This window comes from Mizuhopecten yessoensis, unplaced genomic scaffold (assembly GCF_002113885.1).
Source record: "Mizuhopecten yessoensis strain PY_sf001 unplaced genomic scaffold, ASM211388v2 scaffold11167, whole genome shotgun sequence".
Classification (NCBI taxonomy): domain Eukaryota; kingdom Metazoa; phylum Mollusca; class Bivalvia; order Pectinida; family Pectinidae; genus Mizuhopecten; species Mizuhopecten yessoensis.
Window position 1 is genome coordinate 342,728 of NW_018408913.1, and position 17,989 is coordinate 360,716.

At 35.0% G+C, this 17,989-nt stretch overlaps 1 protein-coding gene across 1 annotated transcript in view; it reads left to right on the forward strand.

Annotated features, from left to right (window-relative positions):
* The first annotated feature begins 1,396 nt into the window (after positions 1–1,396).
* LOC110467253 (estrogen-related receptor gamma-like) overlaps positions 1,397–17,989 on the forward strand; it is a 100,113-nt gene continuing 83,520 nt past the window's right edge. The window contains exon 1 of the mRNA XM_021524294.1: positions 1,397–1,515. The gene's annotated coding sequence lies outside the window, so the exon portion shown is untranslated. The remainder of the gene's footprint in view (positions 1,516–17,989) is intronic.

The following is a 17,989-nucleotide window of genomic DNA, read 5'->3' on the forward strand; positions in this document are numbered from 1 at the left end:
GAAAGTTCATACAACTAGAAGGAATTGAGGTCATGATTTTTGCACTTCCACCCGAGGGGTTTTTCAAAATGGGTAACACCCTCGGGTTAACCCTATTAATACCGTATCCTACACCCCTTGGCACGTAAGAGTCTTATATTCTTACCCAACTTTCTTTCACTGACCAGTTATGCCATATACGCACAGGTAAATAGTTTCCTTCTTGCATGATGAACTTGTATCTTGCTCTTGCAGAAAAAGTGTCCTCATCCCTACATTAAATGTATACACACACATGTATCAGCGATTTAGTTCTTGCTGAAAATTGCAACCTTTCTCAAAAACCCTCTGATAAGATCCGTTTTCTGGTCAGTGATTGCTGTGAATATTGCATCAAAACATTTTTCTTGTTTCTTAGCTTCCGGTACCGGAACATAATTTATATGAATCATTCGAATTTATTTAAGGAATAATCAGCTTTGCACTTTACTGCAGAGTTTTTTCCCCGTTATATATACTGTAACCTCTCAAATAAGCATAATGTGAAACATCTCCAATATCGAATTATGAAAAATCTAATTGTGCAATAGATTCAAGTTGTAAAAGTAAATTGATAAAAACAACAATTAATATGATATTGTGAAAAACGAAAATATATACTCCAAAACTCAGGCTGGAACTTTCAACCTAGGGATTTTTAAAAAGCTGCGGTTGCGGCGATTGGACTTTTAACATTTGTATCTTTATTCCAGACGGAATGCAATAACAGGATGATGAAATATTTGGTCTTGGATTTTTTTTTCAAACTTTCGCTTACAGCGCAGGCCTGAGCCACACTCTTTCATAGTAGGGTTTAAGCTTTCCTTGATGATTAAGATAAATAGCCTAAACGTTAATACATGCATGCACTGTGAGTCAAATACACGTTTAAAGTCGGGAACGCCCCATGTTTTATTGCATATTGTTCAAAGTAACTTTGAATGGCTGTAAAAATTAACGTACGACACATAAGATTTTTTCTGACCATGGACATGAAGATATCACGACTATATTAACTTAGAAATCTAGATATGTCTAAATATAAAATATTATTTTTTATTTTACTGTTGGTCGCGTTTAGGTCGAAGCTTGGACAAAGTGCACCATACTAGGAAATAAGTAACGTTAGCCTATGTGCATGTGTTAGCTCCCTTTGTAGTGATTATCAATCGCTAGTTCCCTTTCACGCTTCCTGAGATATATATTTCTCATTTGAAAAATAATTCTTGTAAAATATTCCAAGTTAACTCAAACAGAAATGAATAGAATCTAAGATATATTGAAATTGGTTCTTGTCGAAGCCGAATATTTGCAAAAATATTACACCTCGCACGGAGTGACCCTTGACCTCACGTCACAATAATGCATCCGGGCATTGGTAATGGTTTCACGCTGAAAAATTAGCTATCACACATCACTAGTGGAACAACGCATGCTTGATGCTTTGACAGCCCTCGAATGAGTCCAGAAATTCGTTGATCCAAATAAAAGACAAAGGTAAGATTATTTCTTTACATTATTTTAGTGAAAATTTTCCTAGCAATTTGTAATTTACATTTGTCATCCACCGGTAAAATCCATAGACGCAACGTGTTTGTTGGAGGCCGCATGTTCTGACATTTCATTGGATTGTCGTTGTTTATGCTATCCAATGAAATAGAGATATCAAACCACTGCCTCTTTTTATACCTTTTTAGTTCATTAACGGTCCTTTTCTTTCATCAACATTGTGTTCATTTTATTAATTTGATTGGTATAATTTATCCGAATCTTACCCACGTGTTTGCTTGGTCTAATAATTGTGTTAGCAGACGAATTTTGAGTAGCTCTATGAGTGCTTCTGTACTGACGGTACACGTAGGTGCCAGCTGATTTCTCGTATCTAGGGCAACATGCACATGTGCCACTTCATTTCATATGACATTTTTTTTATTGATATCATTGATATGTTATAATTTCGTTTAAATCTACAGCAATATCTAGATATATCCTGTATGTAGACGTCTATATTGTCTGTACACTCAAGTTATATGTTCAATGGAAAATTCCCTGATCTGACGCAAACTAGATAAACCAAGAAGGTATTTCTCAATAGTTAATTCAATGCAAAAACGGAAAAGTTTGCATCAGAATTTAGATTTTATAAAAACAATTTCATCATTTCATGGCCATAACATATCGTTATATCAAAGGGGAGACGTACGCGTTGTCATGAACAACAAAAAAAGTAACATTAATTGAATTAATTATTGTTAAGTTGCTTGTTCTTCGTTGATTAGCAACTGTTTCAATGTGTGCACTTAAAAGGCATCAATATTGTTTATGAAATCGGTACACTCTACTGCATTTCATGTATGTATTAGGTATAACATGTTATCAATTATGGTAGGTCTTTATATTACTACAAAATAATTTGATAAGACTTTATCATCCAGGGGATACTTATTCAAAGACAATTTGTGTATGAGTTATATAGATTATGCTGTCTCCATCTCAAGTTGCGTATTCTATAAAAAAAAGATACTTTATTTTTTCTATGAATAATTTGACAGCTTTAAAATATCTAATACCGGTATTTATGTAGCACATAACACTGACATGTATATATATCAAAGTTTTATGATTTGTTGATTATTAAAGTATCTTCATATTGCTGTATTACTTGACAATATCTTCATGAAGTTGAAGAAAGTCACTAAAAGTAGTAATACTTAAAAAAAAAAAAAATAGTATGTTGCTGACATCTTTGTTCATGGTCATGGATGAATGTATTTCCATAACTTTATTACAAATGGCATGGACAATTAAATACATCCCCTCCCGACACCTACATTCCAAAACATTATTGGCAGCAATTTTGAATAGTCATGTGATTCTTATCATTTCATTCAAAGGGCATTAGCTTTTTGAAAGATGACATCCCAAGAGTTCCAGGTTAAAATGTATAGCTGTTGAAAAAACATAGCTGATCATAAATGGCAGAGTATCCAGTGTCGGTAACAATTTGTTTGGATGGCTTTAATTGAAAAAACTGTATTATCACATTCTCGGTTAAAAAAATATTCAGTCATAGACTGGTCTTATAACTGGTAATGACTGCATGACAATGTTTACATAATCTGTGTCTCCATGATGACCCAGACTCTCAATGTAGTACTGTAGTGAATTTCTCTATTTTCTCAGTTGCCTCCCTTGGCTCATGCAACTAGTGATGGGATTATGATTGGGTTTTTTGGAAGAAAAAAAATTGTGCTGTGAAAGTTATCATATGGTATTATGTTATAAATTTGTATTATATATATTTACCCAAGTGATTTACCAATTCATTGACTCGTGGCATGTGATGGAATATCACTTAAAATTCTCAAAAGGTTACCCAGTGATATATTCAAAAGGATGTCTTCACTGTACTGATTGAAGAATAAATATGATTTATGAGTCTTCAAAATATTTGAAGTTCCAGTTGAATTGATGTTTTCTGTGGTGATAAACAAGCAGATCTGTTTTTGTGGCTATGATTGTGCAGAGACACACTAGCCATGCTCACTGATAACATTGATTTCTAGCCACCAAGCCAGAGATTGTGATGGACCATCAGAAACAGCTATAATGAATACCATGAAATCAATTTCATGATAATTCTACTCAGAAAATCAGTTTCTATTGTGTTGAAAGTTATAGTTGACATTTTTGATGATTGATTTTCTGTTTTCATGAAATGTCATAATGTTTAATAAATAGTCATAATGGGAAGAATTTCAATACCAACGGATGATTATAAACCTGGTTTGTCAATACAGCATTTCTTTAAATCTTAATATTATCACCGTCTCTCTTGGTATTCGAAAGAGATAGATGGAACTTGATTAAGGCCACTTTAAAAAAACCTTGGACTGGTGTTGGCATGGAGCTATTGCATTTACATGTATTGTCGAACAAGAGTTATACCATTTTCTTTTTGAAGGTTTTCTTTCATTTCAGCAAGAACAATCAAATTTGGGATTTCTAAATTGAAAATGACAGAGTTCATATTGCAATAGTCACTGAAACATCACATATTGACAACATTTTACTGGTATTCAGTACCATTCTACTTTTATAGATTTTCTCCATTTTTCTGTGTAATTTTCAGATATTGACAATGTACCAGCTATAGTTCTGTAAGAATCATGTCCAGATTGGAAACTTCTAAGCCCCCCTTTTTTTTGGGTGACATATTAAAATTGATAGTGACCACACTGCTTACCAACAATTAATTCTACTGTAAATAACCCATAACATTTTTGTTAGCGATACTCCATGTCTTTCAAAACCATTAATGATTGTAAAATAGGAGGACTTCTGTGAGGGCCTGATCTTGAAATAGTGGTATATGATAACCTTATGTATTTGTGATGTATTTAGTTGTATCCTAATTATGATTATATAAGGTCATTCTTGCTTAACAGCTAGTGACATGTAAATAAGAATGCATATAATGTATGCCTGCTATGCCAGATATATTACATGAGCAGTATGTAATGAATTTTTATCCGAATAATAAAGATATGATCCTAAGTTCTATTTGGTGATTCAGCCTTGTTTTACACAAGGTTTATTCAAAGATTATTCTTGAAATTATCGGCTGAACTTTTTTAACTATATCACCTACAACGACCATGAATAAGATATTAGCTTATATGACCCCAGGCAAAACACAAGCGTTCATTAATCTTGATTATGTGTCATGGGGAATTCACCAGCTTAAGAGATATAAAGCTGAAGTATTTATGACACAATTGATGAAACCATTTACTGTAATTAATCCATATAATACAGTAGTCCCTTACGATATCATGCGGTTGTATAAAGAAGGATCTAAAATTTAATTGCGAGTTCAAATGCCAAGGACCCAATGCGTTAGCTATGCTTGTTTTATTTGAACATAGGGATTGGTTAGCAGGTCAAGACCTATATTAATGATAATACTATTTTATAATTACTAAAGCTCTTCTTCATGTCATATCTCTGATTATTTGCTCCAGCAAGATGTACAGTATATGAATAAAACATTCTGGTAACAACGAGTGATTACAAAATGTCATAATTGATTTGTAAATTTTTCATGAGCTGTATCCATATTTAAGAATCGGTCTATTAACCCCATTTTTTTGCTGTCAGTATGGGTCCACCATCCATACAACATCTTGGTTAGACTTTGTGTTCAGATGTATTACTCAAATACTAGTTGTCCAACACTATATTCAAACTTATGGATACACCTTGAGGAGTATTACACCAATATGTCCAATGTAGGTCACTGTGACTTATATTTCCTGCTAAGACTTTGGTTAGACTTTGCCTTATTGAGCTCCATTACTAGTGTTGTTAATTTGTCTGTTGGCCGGGTCATGTAGATGCTTTATTATGTTGCAAGCCACTGTTAAGTACCTCAATGATTTTGAAGTGTTTGGAATTGGTCCAATGTTGAAGATTATTATCAAGAAGGACAATGTATATACTTGAACCGATAAGTGATTTATAGGTTGAAAAGTGCAATATAACGAAAATACATCAAGGTTGCTTGTTATCTCATTGAAGCAGAAGGAAGTCTGCCTTGGGTATAGTATTTTACTGTTCATACTGAAATAAACAAGAGCTACAAGATGTTTGTTAATAGCACTTCAGGATGACAATGACAGGTAGTTATTTTTAGAGGAATGGACTTACTTTTCTATTTCGGATTCCAGAGGGTCAAAGTGCAGGTATCTGTGACATTTTAATTCTTTATTAGAAATTTTCAAAATTGATCTTATCTGAGCTATTAAGTCTATTATCAGACTATCGTTCAGTTCAATTTAATCAATGTTTTTATTATTGGTAAAGAACGAACTGAATCACTGCTTACCTCATTAAATCTAAAATGGTAGATGGCAGAGGCATGGGTGGCGAGGAGCTCATACATTTACAATTACACTGATACCAAAACATCTCACATTTGGTCTTATTTTGGGTTTAGAAAAGCATACAAAGGTTCAACAATCGAAGGGAATGTAAACATGACAATGGCTATGTCACAGCTTTGCTTGAAAGCATATATTTATAAAGTCAGATAAGTGAGGTCGATCACTGAATTGGATTCATAATGGCATGTGCAAGTGAAATAAACTTTGTAAGTCTAAATTTAACATGAGCTGCTTTCACTGTTTTGAAATACTAAAACAAAAGCAAACATCTGCTCAATATGAGGCACCCATCATATTGTCTAGTCCCAGCTTGATGAATGTTCATCAACTTTTGCAAATTCCTTGATTTTGAGTTAGGAAAATTGTAGATATTTAAGTTCCTTATCATATGGAAAATCTCAAGTTACTGATAGGTAAAAAAATGTGTTTCCTATTCCCCTACCTGTCTGGAAAAAATCTCTGCAACTGAAATATTTTAGCCAAAGTTCAAAAGTTTGACCAAATTTTGGAGAAGCCTTTCATTCTGAGTGACTGTGGACCGAAATATAGTGTCTGATTCAATAGTTTGCTTAAGTCTTGTTGTTCATCTCTATGGGTGGGGTAAAAATCTGGTCTTTCCTTGTTTCATCTTTTTGTCATAAGTGGTGATTTAATAAACCTTATTTTTTTCTTCAGTTCCTTTATTGGCCCAAAAATCTTGAGAGAGTAGTTTAGATTTATCAAATATGGTCTTTTCAGTCCCTATTTCCTGGTAGATAGGAGAAAGAGAAACATATAATTACTGTTTACATGCACCTGTCTGTGATAGTGTATTGGCTACTAGTCTGTAAAAGGTTTTTGAATTCTGAATGCAATATTTTGCAATATTTCAGTTGGTTTTGCAAGGGTTGGTAAAAAAATTGCAAAACTTCAATGAATACATAATGTAAACTATGTGCCTATTCTAAATTCTATCTTGCCACCTCTGCCTAACCTGCCCAGAAGACGAAGATGAATGTGGAAATAGTTTGTGGAATTTGAGATAAGAGTAGATGAAGGTTTGCCAAAGTTGTGATATGTGATAACTGTTAAGTAAAAATGTAAATGTATGGGTATAAATTCACACTCAGGCACATAAATAATTTTGTTGAGAGTCAAGAGGTCATGTTTACCCGAGATCTGGCCAGGTGTTATCAGGATATAAACGGCTGATATGGTACCTCACAGGTATTCAGGTACCTGTGTCAGTATGATAACATATGGAACAGGTGGACCACACTGACTTGGGGACATGTCAGAAAGCCTTCATTCTAAACTACTATTAAAAAAATAATTTTGGTAGGCTTGTTACGATGTAGCTATGATAAGAACATAATCACATATATCACGTGTGATCACAAGGTGATAACAAAGTTGATTACTGTGTCAAGGATTTGTTTCACCTTAAGGTTGACTGTTCAAGAAAGGGGCTGCTGATTGGCCGATTTTACTCCATCTTTATCAATTAGGTCACCAGCGTATTTGTCAATCCAGCTATATCAGTGTGTGCTTTTTGCACTTGAAGTTGAGGTCGATAGGTAGAGATTGAAAGAGTTGTCATTGCAGAGGTACATGTTATAATGACTACAGATATGGGAGGATGGCTGCCCTCCAACACCCACTGACACTCCACCCGCAGGCATTCTGGCAAGTAGGTGCACATCAACCTTTAACCCAATCAACCTTTAACCCAAGTAGACTTAAAACAATCCAGAATGGCTAGTCAGTGGTACATTAAAACATGTTTATTACAATCATGCTTATAGCGAATTATTGTTTGTAACAACATGACTCATTACCAACTATTGGAAGTTCTTGTTTGCAACAATGCGCTGTCATTTGTACTGCAAAACATGCGTTATATGACCAAGCTTATTGCAAATTCATTTTGCAGCAATTGTCAGTTTGCAGCAAATCATACTTATTATGATTAAGCTTCTTGCAAATTGTTGTAACAAATTCATATTTGTGTTCCCAGGCAAAGAACAGACTTGTGGACATCAAACTTTGTAAGTAATTATGTCCACATTGAATTAAATCTTAGGTCCCATGTACATCAGGTTAGTTTGTCATAATTTTCCTGTTATAACAAGTAGTGTTGTACCTATGCCCTAATGAACCAAATCCCCCCCCCCCCCCCCCCCCCCCATAAATAATACAGTACTGTATGAGTGATGCGTTATTGTGCAATGATGGATTACACCCTTTTAAGGTTCAATGAACATACATTTGTATGACAGACACCTTATATAATGACTTTGTACTTAGAATAGACCTAACAAAATGATACATCTGTTTATGGTGGTTACAACCAGAAATAATAAGGCTCTGAGTTAATTTATTTTTTCCCAAAACCCCCCAACAATATTACATGGTAATTAAAGAGCACAGACTTTACCAGACTTCATCAGTGCTTCACAACAAAATGGCATACAATCTTTGGGGTTGTTAGTGAATACAAGGATAGTTAGGGTAACCCTAAACAAACCAACTTTTTCATCTGGCCTTAGAAGGTAGTACAATTTATTACCATAGCTGAAAGTACATCAGTTTATCTGTAGTAATTAAATGAACAGGGAAACAACTTAGCTTAATAGCTTAGTAATTTTCCTTCATGACTTGGTCACCATCACAAAGTATCATTTTCAGCACAGTGACATCAGCAGTAATTAGTTATTTCAAATTGCTGAGGGGTTTGTTAATGCTATTTTACCATGTTGGCAATGTAACAACTCTTCTCATTGGTTAATAGTCATGTATTATTGAACAATAAACCATGCATATGCTTGCTCTTTTTGCTCAATAATCCATGCACATGTAACACTATTCCAAAAGTTTTCCTTGTGTTTTGCAGACAAATGAGACAAATATGACTTATTTCTGACGAAATACTTTGGCTGAGTGGAGGAACATGCATATATTTGCACATCTATTCATTTTCACATACATCTCTGTTAAACTTACAGAACAGGGCCATTGGCTGCAGCATTGAGAGATGTTTTATGAAGGCTAGGAATCATGTGACAAGTTTTGCATATGCAAAAGAACTACGTAATTAAATTTTTGGATGATCTTGTTCATATTGCCTTTTAGTCACTTGCGTAACTAAACGAAAGTGTACTTGATTACATTTTCATGTTGTAGAACTGATATAATCAACATATGCTTTAAGATTATAGAATTAACAGATTGGAATGTGATCCTATCTGTCTCAAGTAATTGGTATAGGTTTCTCACTACATATAGCAGCAAATAGCATACTTGCCAGCTTTTTAAATTTCCATTAGGGAGATTCTGCATGCTTAAAATTAAAACCTTTAAAAAAATGTGTGCATATACCCCTGGGGACCAAATGAACCTTTAAAAAGACATATATTCAGTTCTTCCAGGTGAAATCATTATATCTTGGAATGTAGTTTAGCAATTTCACTGTAAGGGTCCAAAATCGAGAGTCTCCCTCCTCAATAGGGAGAATGAAAAAACCCTGTTGAGAAAATTAACAAAAACTAACAAAACCAGCTTAAGACTATTGAAAATTATCTGGAATTTTTTAATAAACATTCAAGTTGTAGTTTAAAAATCCCTTTGAGCGCTGTCTACAGGTATAATATGCACACAATAAAATGAATCACTGTAATAGCATTGATGATAAGTCTTTTAAAAAATTTGTATGGAAAAAGCATGCAATAACAGCTGGTCTCCTATGTGCCAGCCGTTCTAGGTATTGACCCGACCTGAAGGACACAAATGGGCAATAGTAAATTTTACATTTTTTTATTTTTTATTTTTAAAAAATCAAAATGAAATGTAAGTAATGAACTGTCTAGATGCAGCAGACCTTTGGCTTAACTGCCATCTGTGTTGAAGACTAGAAATTATGGCATATTTTCATGTTCTATCTAGTTAATCTGAATACACCTGTGGCAGTTACACCACAAGGTCTGCTGCATTAAGGCAGGTTTTGCTTCAAGATCATTATTTCACATCTACAGATTTGTGAAGACAGAAATCTTACATATGCTTTTGTCCCCACTTTAAGCAATTGCTGCTCTCCAAGTTGGTGCATGGTGTTCAGCTTCTTACAAACGATAACTGCACTTTGCAGGGGAGATATGAAGTAGATTTATAAACCATACTGCGAAAATCATAGGAAGGTTTTTGGATTGCAATAACTTCCAACATTACAAACAAGAGTATGCTGTCATACGTCATTATCGTATTAGTTTACAATCTCTTACGCCGATGGACATGATAGCTAAGGAATCTTATATAGATTTCTATCAGCGGCAAATCCTGCAAGAATCCATGCATTTTTGTACATCCCAAAAAGTAAGTGATGCCTTCTGAATATTGATGCAGACCCCCAAAAAACTTTGCAGAAATATCAAAGTCCAATATCATATCTTAAGCGTAATCCACAATTTCGAAAGAAGATATCTACTATAGGTGTGACCTTTGACAGAGCCCATGCTGAGATCCTGATTGGATTATGTGATTTGTGTGTAATTGCATTGGTTAACCAATATTGTGGAAATATGCAGGTACCTTAAAATCCCTTAAGTTGTTGTTACTAAACACTTTCACTGCATCCTGGTTGTTGTGGTAGCACTGGCACTTTCAAAAGTTACATATATTGATTTCATACAGGAATAGCAGACAAAGTAAAATAGATTTTTATGCTCCAAAGCTCCGGTCGTGTGTGGGTGGCATCATTAACATTTCTGAAGTTATACTTTTATTGATTTATAAATCCAGTATTAAAGAAGACTATTTGTATTTCCCTTGATATCCCAAAGATCAAATCTGTTAACTTTTGTATAGAACAATTTTTGTTATTGATTAAAATCATAAAAAAGATTCATGCACATTATCTTTTTTAAATTGGAATTAGTTAAACTGCATCCAGGATTGAATTGTGGATCAACCAAATTATTTCTATCTTTGCCATCGAGAGAACTGAATGTCCAGTTGATGATCCCTTAGTAACAAGGGACATAGCTTTACAGCTGAATCTGTCAAGCCTAGGGAGTAACATCAATATTTGTTGGGTCTTTATTATTACTTCGTAAAGTGATAAAACTCAACTGTGAATAGTTCTGGGACCCAATTTGTGACCTTCTGCTTAAGCATATACCATTCTGGAGCAAACTGAACCGTGTAGATACTAAATGACATAGTGAATTGGTAATCTTTGCATCATAGTGCCATTGCCCATTTCTGATAGATAATCACTAGTAACCAAATATGTCTATTTTATCGTAGCCTGACGTCAGCTTTGGCTTCAGGGCTACAAAAGTACATTATTTTCCACAGACGTCTAATTAACTTAAAATTTGTTTAATGCAGTAACTTGTTCAATTGTATTTTGTAAAATAAATTATCAGTATATATGCAAATAGTTTGTGATCATAATCCCCACATACCTTAGATGGAATATTGAATTTCATTATAAGAGTGTATTTGAACATTGAATTTCATTATAAGAGTGTATTGCAAGGAAGGGGAGATAATTAAACAATTCACCTTCAACTTGAGATACATATAGAGTAAGGCTTTATTGAAGGTATACAGGAAAGGTTGCTGATGTTGATTAAGTTATATACCTAATGGAACATAAATAGCACATTTAATTTAGAAATGGGATAGGATAGATTGATTTGACAATAAATACTGGAGGAAAGAGATGATCACCACGGCCAGTGGAGGGCAAGAGAGGTCATATTTTAATTATAGGATTGATGTATATCCCTAACTAGAAAGTACAGTTCTTTTGGGTTGTTTCTCTTGATTTGTGTTAGGATCCATAGATTGGATTGAGTTTGCATTCTATCTCGATGCGGTATATTGCAGACGATTGATCGGCCCCTAGCTAGCTCACCTAACCTCCGATGGCATTTTCAAGTTGGGCTGAGTATTGATTTGGCATTTGTCAGTGTAATAAGCCACTAGAAGACAAAAACGGAACAATTTTTTTTTCTTAGTTATACAAAGCACCAGTTTACAAAAATAGAAAGCATTGCTCTGTCAATATATCTTTATCAAATTTAGTTAACATTATATGCCTCCCAATGTTGTAAATGAGCTGTGGACCTCAGACTTAGCTGTAGGAGGTCAACACTCTACAACAAATCTCTAAATTTGGTATAGGTCTGACATTTCTATGATTAGATAGTGGGTAGACATGGCAAGATGTTTATACAGGAGACCCAAGGACCTCAGAATTTATAACGTTTGTGATTTCATATGAAAATGCCTGCCTTTCATTTTTAATGGAGCACTTGCCTTTCTTGCTGATACTTAATTACATAATGTTTTTTTTTATTGAGAATCTTCCTTTGAGAACCTTTGTGTTAAATTTAATATGGACAATGGTCAGGGAACCTTGTGCATTTTTATGCATGTGTTTCATGTTTAACATCATGTGATGTAGTTTTGATTAAAGTACAGGAAGAAAGAGTCTCTGCCAATCAATACAAGGATAGAATTATTTTTTTTAGCCCCCAACTGGTACTACCGTAAGGGCCATTAGGTCCACCAGTCTGTCAGTCTCGCTCTACCGTAAGGGCCATTAGGTCCACCAGTCTGTCAGTCTCGCTTCGTTCATGGAATATCTCGTGTATTCTTCACCAACACTCACAACATTTTGTATTTGAGTACCTCTTGGGAGGAAAAAGGTTCTAATACTGAATCTAATCGGGGCACTCCCAGAGAGTTTGAAAACGTACTTATTGAAAAATTCTAAATTGAGCTGTTTCAGAATTATTAATGCTTCGGAAGCCCCCCAGTTAGTTTTGTAAGACTATTTCCACCACCAAAACGGTGCTGTCATCAGTTAAAATGAGAAAAACCAAAGGTGTCGTAGAGCTTTGTCTGCTGATACATTGATCAATGCAATATTTCAAAATGATATATCCCTTTGTCAATACTGAATTAAACATGGGAGTGGGATAAAGAAACCTTGATGACTGCTACAGTGGGAAGATTGTCAAAATATGGAATGCATCATTTAAGGCAAAAATGTGTCTAAGTAAAGGCATCCCACTTTGAATCTTTTAGGATGTTGGAGTGTTATATACGGTAATTAACAGAGTTATGGCCCTTTGCTTGTTTTTTATACTGAAGTTTTATCTGAAGGAGGAGATCTATAGATTGCCTACAATACTGGAAATTGTTAACATTTTAATTTGTTTATAACTATCATTGTGACTTGTTAGTTAAGGCTAGAACTGTTAAGCTTGGGAGGAAAAGCATTTATGAATGATAAGCTATCAATAGAATTATCTTTCAGGTGACATCATGTGAATATCACTTTTACAATAATTAAATCCTTAGTGAACCAGCAAATGAGGGTTTGAGCTGTTACGATTCATTTGGAAGATTATGTATTTGTTATAATATTTCTGAACTGTATACAAACATGATTCTTTAATGAATCAATCAAATTAAAATAATTGTTTTCAGTTTCAATTGATTTTATATTGTGACTAATTGGCAAATAAGGAGAAAAGAAATATTATATATCGAGTATCTCCAAAGTAGTGAAATTTTCCTTATTTTATCATTTGTTCAAAGCTGGATACCAGTTGGGGATTAAACCATGGTTAACATTTTTGAATAAAAGTCCTTTTTTTACATAATGTTTAGTTCCCTTATGAGTCTTGGTATGTCCTTGAGCAAGGTTTGGTTGTTGTTGGATTATTACTCTTTTTGCTCTTCACTAACTATTTGTGTCTGGTTTTTATCAGAATATGAAATCAATTGAAATTGAAAGTAACACATATATTTATAGAAAAAAATGTTCCTGATTGTTACTAATTATGCATTGATCCAATGCATAATTAGTGCAGATGTGATTGCCGAGCAAAATGGGATTTAAATGATATGTCAGAGTGCTGTCAGAACTTTTAATTGATCTGTCAGATTTTATCAGGAATACAGCAGTAAAAATGGTTTAATTACGAAGATATAGGAATATGTAAAATAGATGTAGAATTGTAAGTTGTTGGAGCTTCATGTTCATACGTAAATTATTTTTAATATTTAATGCCATTTGCATAAAGCAGTGCAGTGGTAACAACATTGAGGACAAATTAATTATAAAATTTTCAGGGTGACGTTCTGATATCAACAGCTATTACATGACTTAACAGTTATTGCTGAGAATACGATAAATCCATGTGCAGAAGTAAGAAAGGAAATTATCCTAGCCACAAAATGGCCATTATATATCTTATATCTTAAAAGAAGACAAAATGTTAAAAAAAAATTGTATCCTAGCCCAGACAACATTTATCCCAGACTATAATAGACCAGGGCTGGTGGTCTACTGACAATACTGAAAACATTTATAATAGACTGGGGCTGTGGGTCTATTGACAATACTGACAGCATTTATAATAGACTGGGGCTGTGGATCTATTGCAATACTGACAACATTTATAATAGACTGGGGCTATGGGTCTATTGACAATACTGAAAACATTTATAATAGACTGGGGCTGTGGGTCTATTGACAATACTAACAACATTTATAATAGACTGGAGCTGTGGGTCTATTGACAATACTGACAGCGTTTATAATAGACTGGGGCTGTGGATCTATTGCAATACTAACAACATTTATAATAGACTGGAGCTGTGGGTCTATTGACAATACTGACACCATTTATAATAGACTGGGGCTGTGGGTGTATTGACAATACTGAAAACATTTATAATAGACTGGGGCGGTGGGTCTATTGACAATACTGACAGCATTTATTATAGACTGGGGCTGTGGATCTATTGCAATACTAACAACATTTATAATAGACTGGAGCTGTGGGTCTATTGACAATACTGACAGCATTTATTATAGACTGGGGCTGTGGATCTATTGCAATACTGCCAACATTTATAATAGACTGGGGCTATGGGTCTATTGACAATATTGAAAACATTTATAATAGACTGGGGCTGGGGGTATATTGACAATACGGACAACATTTATAATAGACTGGGGCTGGGGGTATATTGACAATACGGACAACATTTATAATAGACTGGGGCTGTGGGGCTATTGACAATACTGACAGCATTTATAATAGACTGGGGATGTGGATCTATTGCAATACTGACAACATTTATGATAGACTGGGGCTGTGGGTCTATTGACAATTCTGACAACATTTATAATAGACTGGGGCTGTGGGGCTATTGACAATACTGACACCATTTATAATAGACTGGGGCTGTGGGTGTATTGACAATACTGAAAACATTTATAATAGCCTGGGGCTGTGGATCTATTGACAATACTGACAACATTTATTATAGACTGGGGCTGTGGGTCTATTGACAGTACTGAAAACATTTATAATAGACTGGGGCGGTGGGTCTATTGACAATACTGACAACATTTATAATAGACTACATTAATAATAGACTGGCTGTGGGTCTATTGACGATTCTAACAACATTTATAATAGACTGGCTGTGGGTCTATTGACGATACTGACAACAATTATTATAGACGGGCTGTGGGTCTATTGACGATACTGACAACAATTATAATAGACTGGCTGTGGGTCTATTGACGATACTGACAACATTTATAATAGACTGGCTGTGGGTCTATTGACGATTCTGACAACATTTATAATAGACTGGGGCTGTGGGTCTATTGACAATACTGACAATATTATAATAGACTGGCTGTGGGTCTATTGACGATTCTGACAACATTTATAATAGACTGGCTGTGGGTCTATTGACGATTCTGACAACATTTATAATAGACTGGGGCTGTGGGTCTTTTTGTCAATTCTGACAACAATTATAATAGACCAGGGCTGTAGGTCTATTGACAATACTGACAACATTAATAATAGACTGGGGCTGTGGGTCTATTGACAATACTGACAACATTTATAACAGACTGGCTGTGGGTCTATTGACAATACTGACAACATTTATAATAGACTTGGGCTGTGGGTCTATTGACAATACTGACAATATTTATAATAGACTGGCTGTTGGTCTATTGAGGATACTGACAACATTAATAATAGACTGGCTGTGGGTCTATTGACGATTCTGACAACAATTATAATAGACAGGGGCTGTAATGTGGGTGTATTGACAATACTGACAACATTTATAATAGACTGGGGCTGGGGGTCTATTGACAATACTGAAAACAGTTATAATAGACTTGGGCTGTGGCTCTATTGACAATACTGACAACATCTATAATAGACTGGGGCTGTGGGTCTAGGGACGGGGCTGACAACATTTATAACAGACTGGCTGGGGGTCTATTGACGATACTGACCACATTTATAATAGACTGGCTGTTGGTCTATTGGTGATACTGACAACATTTATAACGGACTGGCTGTGGGTCTATTGACAGTACTGACAATATTTATAATAGACTGGCTGTGGGTGTATTGACACTACTGACAACATTTATTACAGACTGGCTGTTGGTCTATTGACGATACTGACAACATTTGTAATAGACTGGCTGTTGGTCTATTGACGATACTGACAACATTTATAATAGACTGGCTGTTGGTCTATTGACGATACTGACAACATTTATAATAGACTGGCTGTGGGTCTATTGACGATACTGACAACATTTATAATAGACTGGGGCTGTGGGTGTATTGACAATACTGACAATATTATAATAGACTGGCTGTGGGTCTATTGACGATTCTGACAACATTTATAATAGACCAGGGCTGTGGGTCTATTGACGATACTGACAACATTTATAATAGACTGGGGCTGTGGGTGTATTGACAATACTGACAATATTATAATAGACTGGCTGTGGGTCTATTGACGATTCTGACAACATTTATAATAGACCAGGGCTGTGGGTCTATTGACGATTCTGACAACATTTATAATAGACTGGCTGTTGGTCTATTGACGATACTGGCAACATTAATAATAGACTGGCTGGGGGGCTATTGACGATTCTGACAAGATTTATAATAGACTGGGGCTGTGGGTCTATTGACAATACTGACAACAATTATAATAGAATGGCTGTTGGTCTATTGACGATACTGACAACATTAATAATAGACTGGCTGTGGGTCTATTGACGATTCTGACAACATTTATAATATACTGGGGCTGTAGGTCTTTTGACAATTCTGACAACAATTATAATAGACCAGGGCTGTGGGTCTATTGACAATACTGACAACATTTATAATAGACTGGGGCTGTGGGTCTATTGACAATACTGGCAACATTTATAATAGACTTGCTGTGGGTCTATTGACGATTCTGACAACATTTATAATAGACTGGCTTTGGGTCTATTGACAATTCTGACAACAACTATAATAGACCAGGGCTGTGGGTCTATTGACGATACTGACAACATTTATAATAGACTGGGGCTGTGGGTGTATTGATGATACTGACAACATTTATAATAGACTGGCTGTGGGTCGATCTATTGACAATTCTGACAACAATTATAATAGACAGGGGCTGTGGGTGTATTGACAATACTGACAACATTTATAATAGACCAGGGCTGTGGGTCTATTGAAAATACTGACAACATGCATATTATGAAGTTGGCTGTTGATATGTTGATAATTTTATACTTTGCCTGCTTGCCACCATGCAGTATGAAGATATGATATATTTGTTTAGCTTGTGTTGATACGGGTAAATTAAAAACCTTGTAATGTGTCTGATGTAGTTCAGGCGAAATGGAAAGGGGCATTAGCTGAATTGATATTCAGTTGATATGTTTGGATATTCAATTCTTAGGTCACCTGAGACAAAGTCTCAAGTGACCTATTGCGATCGCCTTTTGTCCGTCGTCGTCCGTCGTCCGTCGTCCGTCGTCCGTCGTGCGTCCGTAAACAATTCACATTTTCAACTTCTTCTCCAAATCCCTGAACCAATTTCAATGAAATTTTGCAGGGACCTTCCATGGACAAAGGTCAACAAAAATAGTTGCCGGTTTAGTCCTAAGCCCCCAGGGGCCT